We start from the raw sequence: 10,575 nt of genomic DNA, 5'->3' as shown, positions 1-10,575 counted from the left end.
TTCATTCATTCATTCAACCTTTATTTAGACAGGTAAATCCTGTTGAGCCTCGAAGACTCATTTACAAGAGAGACCTGAGTTCAGCAAAGAATGATGACAATGGACAACAGCGACAACAATAGACAGCCACAAAAAAGCATACAGATTTATAGGGCGGTGCGATGTGTACAGTGGAAAATATGGCACATCATTTTTTTGTCCCCAGTCACAGAGCAAAGAGGGGAATTGGAAATACCGTATACTCATCCTTCCATTTGTTTATCTTGTAAGCTGGACAACTTCAAAAATAGGTGACTTCCATTGTGGTGTGTGACTACATCTTGGTGTATCATTTGAGACAACTATGCTTTGTAGTTATCTTTTTATTCTTCTTCTTTCGGCTGTTCTCTTCTTCTGGAGTCGCCACAGCGAACTATCTCGCACTAGTACTTGGCGATTGTTTTTACGCCAAATGTCCTTCCTGACACAACCACAGACCATCGAGCTACCACAGCCCTCTGTGTGGAGCAAAGAGCTGCCATCTGTGGTGCCCGAGGGAGCTGATGGTGGAGGTTAAGGGCCTTGCTCAAGGGCTCAGAGCGGGGCAAATGAGAATGGAGGCAGGTGTGGGTGTTTCACCTTTTCCACTCACATTTTGAAGTTGTCGGTTCGGGGACTTGATATGGCGACCTACAGATCACAGGCTGGCCTTCTCTAACCTCTGTGCCACCGCTTCCCTATTACATTGCTTAAAAGTATAGTTTCCTCTAATGATTGGGGTGGCTGAAGATCAATCTGTGGTGTCCAAGGCCACCGTTGACCACCTCGTGACTCAGTCATTGCGCCTGGTGGATAAAATTGCTCCGTCATCTCGCCAGGATTCATCACTCTGTGATGCCTCAGACGGTGCAATACACCTGCCTCTGTTCCTGTCCACAGTGTAACATCTACCCACTTGAATATCTTGCATCAAAAATGTTAAAATTTACTTGCATTCCCTGTTCAACTCCAGTCCAGAAAAATGTTCAGCACAATTTAAAACACGGTACTATTGTACTATTCAAATCCCTCAGCAATGGGGACACCTGGTTTAGAAAAGTTTATTCTTCTAAGCCTGAAAAACATTATAGAAGTGACAGTCTGCCTGCCTAGACTGAATAAAGACTTCCTCCACACCCTGTGCTTTGACTCATGTCACGGTGCACTGATCAAGACTCTAACTATTGATGACTGTTAGACAGAGCATCACTTCAATGTTGACTGGACTGTCCAATCAATATGTCTCAATAAAAGCCATTAACTCTGTGCTGCAAAAATATGGAAAAACTTTCTTTAATTTATGATTAATTTAGGGCAATTTTCTTTTCAAAGCATTTCTCTGTTGTCTTTCAATTTTTTAATCCTACAAATTCTGTATTTTTTTTAATCTGAGCACCTTGGTGCAAGCTTTTAAATGCACAGGTTTCAGTTCTGCATGAAACAGAGTTGCATGTGCCTCTGTTGTTTCCTAAACACACGCAACGTAATTACCGGAAAAGCCTGTTCATGTTTTTTGTATGCTGCAACTCAAAAAGCAAATCTAACCAACAAGTAAAGCATCTAAAATGTTTCTATGTCCAGTTCACTTCCAGTAAAACACACGCACAGATGTAACTTAGAAATGAAAGAACTGCCTTATTTCAGAGCAGCTTAAGTGGGACGTGGGTCACAGTAGCTGAAATAACCTTTTGGATTTAAACTGGTAATATAGAGGAACTTTGACTCGAATTCATAGATTTTAAAAGCCACCACAGTATTTTTCTAAAGGAGGTAAAATTGGAAGGAAAGGTTAAACACAGCAAAGCAAGCACAAGGTGTCCATATTATTGAAGCAGGTTGATAATAAGCAGTGACACTGAAGAACATGTGTTGTGTATCATGTTCTGTGCAGTAACTCCTTAAAATTTAGTTCATTTTGTTTTCAGGATTTTTGTCTTTTTGATATTTTTTAGTATTTTCTTCACAGATTGTTAGGTTTTACTCCCTTTGGTTGTAATTTTTCTTTGTAATTCTTATATTGTTCCTTTTGTCTTTTCCTTTTTGTTATGGTTAGTTCCTCTGTGTCTCTTCTTATCAGTTTCAGCTCCAGTTGTAGATGTACATATTAGAACCTGGCTGATATATCGGTAAGGCCGATATTTTAGGCTGATATAGACATTTGGGGACATATCAGTATCGGTGAATTGCCCATTATGCACTGATAAAAGCACTTCTAATTTTCACCCCTAAAAGGCTGTGAACAAGTCGTACGATGTATCCAGCAGAGGGGAAGACTACTTTCAAGTCATGGCCGTTTATTTTAAGTTTCACTTTCACATTCAGCACAGATGAAGCAGGGAGCAATACTGCGTAGCGTTTTTTGCTGAACAGAGCATGGCAAGTTTATTTTAACTGATCTGTAAAATAAGCCAACGATAATAAATTCTCTTCAATCCTCCAACCCGCTTGTCATTAGCTACGTGCCTCTCAAGTGAGCAAGCTAACGTTTAGATAAGCTAGCATAGGCTATTGCCTTGTAAAACTTTATCCAGAATAATAAACCTAATGCAAAGGTAAAATATATGGCAGTGTTAGTAATGTTATCTATCCCATCCCTCCCTCGCCAGAGAAGTCATACATACACAAAAACAAATCAAACAGACACTGACAAGTTTTCCACATATGTCATAAAGGGTTGCCACATGTCCCAAAATCTTTTTACAGATCCCTTCAGGGTATGTCTTATTTTTTCCACATGATACATCACCTCTCTTATCCATTGTACATATGCTGGGGGATGTGGGTCCTTCCAATTACACAAAATTATCCTCCTGGCCAGGAGAGAGCCAAAGGCAATCACATACCTCTTGCATTTGCTGAAGGACATATCCACAGGGACCACCCTGAACAGTGAGATGAGTGGGGATGGGTGTACAGTTTTCCAACATATTCCAGTGAAAGTCTAAAATATTGATTGCCAAAAAGTCTGCAGTTTGGGACAAGTCCAGAATGTTTGCAGGAGTGTAGCTGGGGTTTGCAACGATTGCATGCGGGGTCCAGATCTGCTTTGATCTTGGACAGCTTGTCTTTGGACCAGTGCAACCTGTACACTACCTCAAATTCTATTACAGCATTTCTCAAACAGATTGAAGATGACTAAATATTCTTAATGATCCTTCCCCAAATTGAGTCTGATATGGGTTCCTCCAAGTCCGCTGCCCATTTCAGTTTACGGGGGTCCAAACTGGATTCATGGTATGAACTGAGCATTGTATAAATCTTGCTCAGTGCCCCCGTTCATATCTGACCCACACTCCACAATCTTAGCCACAAAATGTTTAGAGGGTACAAAGGAAAACAATCAGAGTTAGTTCTCACAAAATGTCTCAGCTGCAAAAAATTGTGATGTGAATATTAAACTTCTGTACCAGCTGTTCAAAGGAGGCAAATCTACCATCAACATAGAGATCACACAGTGAATGCACTCCCCTCAAGACCAAAGTGTCAAAAGCTGTATCAGTTACTGAGGGAGTAAACATATGATTATTTGACATCAAAAATAGCAACTCTGTAAAGTTAAATGTTCTCCTGAACTAATTCTAAATCTTAACCGCCCAGATTAAAATCCAATGTTTGTCTGAAATCTTTACTTCTCTGCAAAGAAAATATAAACACCGCTACGGTCAATGCTAATTAAGCCATCATCATACGTGACTGTTTAAAAATTGAACAGGTAAGGGCGTTTCTTTGTTTAATTAATTTTTTTGTAATGCACTTGATAACTTTATGGTGAATAGTGGAGGACAGAAAATGTGAACACACGTTAGGAAGACTGTTAATATGACCAGTGCACCACTTGTAAACCTACTGTGGGACTATTAAATCACAGATGATTGGATCATGATGGATCACGGTTGCTAACAGCTGCGCTAAATGAACGAGCCCCACTCCACTCGCTGTTTTTTTAGATTCTTGGGGTGGACAAAGCAAAAAAAATTCAGCCATTATATCGGTTATCAGCGGTCACCTTCCCCGCTCAGTATCGGTATCAGCGATGACCAAAATTTCTATAATGGTTGCACTCTAGTACATATAAAAAAAACATTTTTATCTGAAAGGTTCCTTCAAACCTGTCCAGTGGTTTATGAGATATTTAACTAAATGACGGATTGTTGACTCCAACAGTAAATGGCAAAAACTTAAAGACTTCAAACAAGCTGTTAGCACTCAAAATATATGTTGGGGATTGATCTCAGCTTCTGCTGCGACAAATTTTAATTCAATTTCTCATAAACTGATTTAGTTATTACCATTTTTTACGGTTTTTCAAGATGAGCTGGCTGAGGTGGCCATCTTGAAAGGAGCTGACTCCAAAAGATAATCAGTTGAGGACGTAGTAATAACTTTCTAAACGTTTCATTCAAATGTGCAGTGGTTCTTGGGACATTTTGCTAACAAACATGCTGACAAGCAAATATATTGTCTGCCTTCACATGTTCTTGGCACACAAAAAAAGAAAAGAAAATGAAACATTGCATGCTTTTATTTGTTGCATGACTTACATATATAATAAAAACAGCACTTTAGGTCAGGAGTTCTCCTCAGGGTTTCAGAACAAACTGCTTTACATGTGACGGGCTCTGTTAACACCATAAAAACCTTTAATTTAATCCTGGAAGAATTAGCTAAATCTTATTATTTTCACATTAACGTTACTATTTCAGCTACAACCCACTCAATAATAACACCCCTTCAAGTAAATTATTGAAAGTCAGGAAATGACTATATTTCTAATGAGCTCAGAGATTAAATGCTTTTCTAGTGTCTAATTATTCTTGTGTTTCTAATAATTGCATGGGGCTTGTGTGATTAATACATTCCAAGTTTCTCCAGAATAGTGTTAATGCTGCTTGAGTGCTGCTAGAACATTACAAAACAACGATTAAAACAAACTGCAATAAAGAATTCAGGAACATGAAAACATCTAGCATTGCTGGAATGAATGCACAATGCCAGCTGCCTTTCGTGGCTGGTTTTGAAAAGATCATATTACGTGGAGAAACAGCAGAGTTGTGTCCGTTTGGCCTTGAAAACAATGTTCTGCACAGTCTCTTATGATATGAAAAACCACACTGTTCTGACTCTCAACCTCAAATTTGAGCACAGTATTTGTAAAATTAATAGAGTTAGTGTCATTTTTATTTTATATTCACTTAATTATTATTTACAGAGAAGTTTCATTAAGATCAGTTCATTGGTTCATGAAATGTTTTGCTAACAGACATATGGATTTGACTTGAAATGAAATGAAAAATCAACTGACATATAATTATTTTGGTGTTTTTCATTATTGCTTGCCGTTTTAAAGAAGTTTGACACTGAAATGTAATCAGGAGTAGACATGCGTCCACTGCTCACTGCAGGTTTTATTACAAATTGTCCAGCAGTTCATGAGATTTAGAGAGATTTGCTGACAGACAGGAACAGATGCACACAGAGACGTGCTGAGTTCTGCTCCAAGCCATTGGCTCAGAAGAAACCATGCTGAGTGACTGACAATCAATACAAGTTTGGAAAATAAAAGTTGAAAAACAAAGTCCTGGGTTCAGTCCTCGGGTTGTACCTGGGGCCTTTCTGGGTGGAGTGTGCATGTTCTCCAAGCACGAGCCTCTCTTGCAAAAACGATCTGTGATCTGAATGGGATTTTCCTGCTTAAATAAAAGTTAATAAAACAAAATACTAAATCAATGTGTTCATCTTGTAGTTGTAGTTTCCACATTCACCAACACTGAAGACCGTTTAACAGAACTGGAGCTTTGCATCAACAGTCCATGCTGATGGGCAGTTTGTATATTAAGGTTCATGGTTCTTTATTGTCATTCGCATCACATGTGGTACATGAGGTGGAATGAAATTGTGTACTCAAGGTTCTGGTTACACCCAAAAATGGCAAACATATAAAGTATAAAACTCATGATTAATGCCACTCTTCTACAAAATATTGCTGGCCAATACAAATCCCTTCATGGCCTCAGTTGACCTTCTGAGAGCTAAATAGGAACAACAGTACCCCCAGTCAGTATTGCCAGACAGGAAATGATAAAGTATCATGCCAGCAGCTTAACATTATTGTACACTTTATTTTAAAGTGTCTCAGAATTATCTCATCTGTAGCACATTATAAACAGTGAATGTTAAGCCTATAATGAGTTTTTGATTTTTAAATGATCTAACAAAACAGTTGAAAAAGACACCTCCTGCAGAACAGCGCCTCCTCTGGTGTGGAGTGCAGGAGGAGCACCCACCTGCACTGAAATAGGTTAGGTTTGGTATATTTGTCACACAAGGTCAACAATGTAATGAAATGTTCAGGAGAGAAAAAACATCTCGACTCGCCAAAAAACAACAACAAGAAATACCAAAACATGCAGCAAAAATACAGAAACAAGGCACCAAAAGGGAAAAAGAAATACATCTACAGCAGTAGTCCTATTAGTAGAGTGGTTCTGTTGAAAGTGAGGTTCTCTTATTATCATGGTCTCGTTAGCAGCATGGTACTGTTAGCAACATGGTCCCATTAGCAGCATGGTACTGTTAGCAACATGGTCCCATTAGCAGCATGGTACTGATAGCAACATGGTCCCGTTAGCAGCATGGTACTGTTAGCAACATGGTCCCATTAGCAACATGGTCCCATTAGCAGCATGGTACTGTTAGGAGCATGGTACTGTTAGCAGCATGGTACTGTTAGCAGCATGGTACTTTTAGCAGCGTCTTCCTATTAGTAGAGTGGTTCTGTTGGCAGTGAGGTTCTCTTAACAATATAATATCAGTCAGACTAACTGGTATCCATCCATCCATCATCTTTACCCGCTTCTTTCTTTTCCATGCCAATTAGGATCCACATTTCTAATGCATACATAATTAATTATCTAACCTACACCTTTGTTCTGTATTAAAACCGCAGGCGTCAGTAGGTAAAAGAATCCATTATGAAATGTAAGTGTGAAAAAAACTTTATGCCATCAACTGTAGCCAAACTCTTTCACATAAGAGACACAGTAATGTCAGTATCTATGTATATGATGCAACTGTTATTTGCTTGCAGCAGGCATTGGCATACAACTTTATATTTGTATTTTATTAATTTTTCCAGACATTGAGTTAGAATTTGGTCTGGTAGCTGAGAGTTGTCCCCAACATATACTTAAAGCACCAACAGTTTGCATGTGACTTTCAAGACATAGAAGGGCTATATGCAATTCTTCAAGAAATGCCAGTTTCATTTAATGGAGAAAAGACAAAACACAGATCCTCCAACAACCCCAACGTGCAACAATATAAAGGTACGGCCAAGAAAGGGAGGGATAAGGGATGAACTGGACTTGCCACCTTTTGACGAAAGACAGGCTCAGACATAGGCATCTCAACAATTATATGTGATGGGGATGTGTCCCCCTCACATTTAAAACATATTTGTTTGGACCCCCTCATATTTATCATGAAATATTAGTTCACCCAGCGCTCTTTCTATTTCTTCATGAACAAATCCATCCATCCATCCATTATCTTTTACCCACTTCTTCCATTTTGGGTCAGGGGATCGCCGATGCCCATGTCCAGCAATCACTGTGCGAGGAGCGGGGTACACCCTGGACGGGTCGCAAGTCCAACACAGATGAACAAATCCATTCTACTTAATTAATAGGAGAATACTCAAATCACTAAAAGTCCACTCCAGGTTTTTCTCTTTACCTACAACTCTCCACACTGTATGAGGTGACTTGCCTTGGTAGGGCACTCATGGGGGGGCAGGAGAGGTGCGCGTGGGGGGGGGGGGGGTTAGGATGCGTGAGAGAAACAGAGCGCTACATCTGTAGCATTTTATCTAGCGCGTCTGTATTGCGCACCGCTAGCTTAGTGCTACGTTAGTGCCAGCAGTTGTCGAAGAAGGGGTGGGGTGATAGATGTTAATATGCGTGAGAGAAGCGGAGCGTGCTCTATTCACACAAGGAGAGCTGTTGGCCAGGCTACTTCTTGGTGCACTCTAAAACAATTATTAGATCAAGTGTTTACTTATGTAGGTAAACATAGATGTTTGACAGCCTGTTAAAATACACCAGAATGTAGAAAATGGCATCTACTTTTTTCAAAATTTTCTGGGGGAGGACCCCCATACCCCCTACTAGTGTGTCCCCCCCACACACATACACATTACAAATGCTTCTGACAGCAGTGGGCTCAGCTCAAGTTTAGGGAAGCAACTTGGTGAATATAGTATATTTATGAGATAAATGTACAAGTTTATGTCCTGAATGTATTAGTTTTAAAATTCCAAGCTCAGATGACCACATGATAAATGTGACTTATCATCTGGTGAAGTGGAGAATTAATGTTTGATGTCTGGAAATGAAAAATGTGAGCTATCTTTTTGTACTGGACTGACAACACCTGCACTCTCTGAAGGTCACTGCACAGACCTGTGAAAAGCACCTTATCACAACAAGGTAAACAGCAATCTGTGTTCACCAGAGGCATCTATTCAGCACCAGGTATTAGACGGTGTCTGCAACAAGCTTTTGGCAGACATTCTATTTTTTTTGTCCTTACATAGTTGGATTAAATGACTCTAAATTATTAAACATTTATGTAAAGTTCTTTAGAGCTAAAAAAGCGCACTTGACAAAAATCAGGTAGCTACAGGAAGTGCTTGTAAAGAGGATTTCTGAAAGGCGATTTGTAAACTGGCTAAGAGGTGATTTGGCATCAAAAAATCCTTCTGATGTAACCCTACTTTTCATTTTTAACCCAAGCTGCCTCTTCAGGTTTATATCCAAAACCCAAAACAGATCAAGTTAGGGAGAGCAACTAAACATCACAACAAAAAAACATGTATTTTCTTTATATTTCTCAATGAACAAAACACAATACACCTCCAAAGCTGATATATTTTTATTTCAGTATTGCTGCACTCATAATACTTTGCTACATTTTTGTGTTTTTTTAAAGTAGAAAAGACTAAAAACACGTGCGACTGAAGAAACTACAACAGATAATTTTCTCTGACACACTGCATGTGATCCCACACATGTATGACGATCAAACAAAGAAAAAGATGGAGGGAATGTGGGTCACTGTGAGCTGAAAGGCAAACAGACACTCATCTCGTAGAGTTCTGTGATACCAATCTGGGGTTACTTGAGTTTCAATACTGAGCCCAAACTGCCCGTTGGTCCTAAGGACTGAGGATCGGTCCAATAATGGGTTGGTGGAACAAGCTGTAAAGAAGCAGGGGGTCCATTTCTAAGAATACAAGTCAGTTTTAAATTTGGAGAAAAAACTGGGCAGTTTTTGCATTGAAAGAGATTTAGAAATAGGCAGGGCTTAATTTGAGCCGGATCCTGCCGGAACAGGGTCCGGGGATTCTCTTTTTTTGTCAGGGTACGTTCCGGTCACTGTTTTCTTGGATCTGGTAACTCTCAGGCATACTAATAATAAAGTTATGAACAAATGTGACTGCCTTGAACGAATAAAACCTATACTGGACATGTAATCTGAAAATAATTTACATAAAGACTAATTTTAAACATAACAGTCACTTACGAGCTTCCTAATATCACATCAGAGTTGCCTCTTCAAGTTAACATTTCCTCTTTTACCCTTGAAAAAAATCTCCGTCCCTAAAAGTACAGTCATGGGAAATATAATTTAAAAAACAAGCAGCAAAACTAATTTGCAGATCAGTTTTACAGTTTAAGTGGGTCAATAATCAAATTTGATTATTTGTTAAAAATGAGAGAAATGTTTGATGAATAATCACGTGATGTACGTGATATATCAAAACAACGGCACAAATTTGTCAAAATAACAGCGATCAAAATGTTGACAAGACAGTCCAATTTACTTTCATTAAATAAAGTCTTATTGTACAACTAAACAACCAAGAATTGAAGCACACGAAGGCCATGGAAATGGAGATAGTACTAGATGCGGTGCGTAAACGTATATGTTTAACAACCCATTAAAATACACCAGAATGCAGGAAATGGCATCTACTTTATTCAAAATATTCAGTGTAAAATGCTGCTCTGTTGCTTTTCATTTCTTAAGACTGGAAACTGTTATGAGTTAACAACATATTCTTTTGTTTAAAACATATGGCTAAAACTACATTTGATATCTTTTGCACTGTTTTGCACTACAAGAAAGAAGCCTAATACTTGATGTGTTTATTATTTAAAAACTCTGGACTTAGTAGTGGAATTTTCTTAATTCAAAATATATGATGGCAAAAGAACACCCTATGCTTTTTTTTTTTGCAAGTTTTATAACAAAAACATATCACGATATATATCATTATCGCCACCCTTCACAATACATATCGTGATATGAATTTTATGCCATATTGCGCAATCCTACTATTAGCCTAGCCCGGACAAAGACTTTTGCCCTTTTCTCCAAACTCCTTGCTTTGTGAAAAAAAGGAAAAATATATGTTTAAAAATATATTTTTTGGCTTTCATAATAATAGCAAATTTGCTCAGATACTGTTCCTGTTTGATGGCAGTCTGTGCACAT

This window comes from Nematolebias whitei, chromosome 22 (assembly GCF_014905685.2).
Source record: "Nematolebias whitei isolate Nwh7 chromosome 22, NemWhi1, whole genome shotgun sequence".
NCBI lineage: Eukaryota > Metazoa > Chordata > Actinopteri > Cyprinodontiformes > Rivulidae > Nematolebias > Nematolebias whitei.
The sequence above is the reverse complement of the archived record's forward strand: the minus strand, read 5'-3'. Positions refer to the sequence as shown.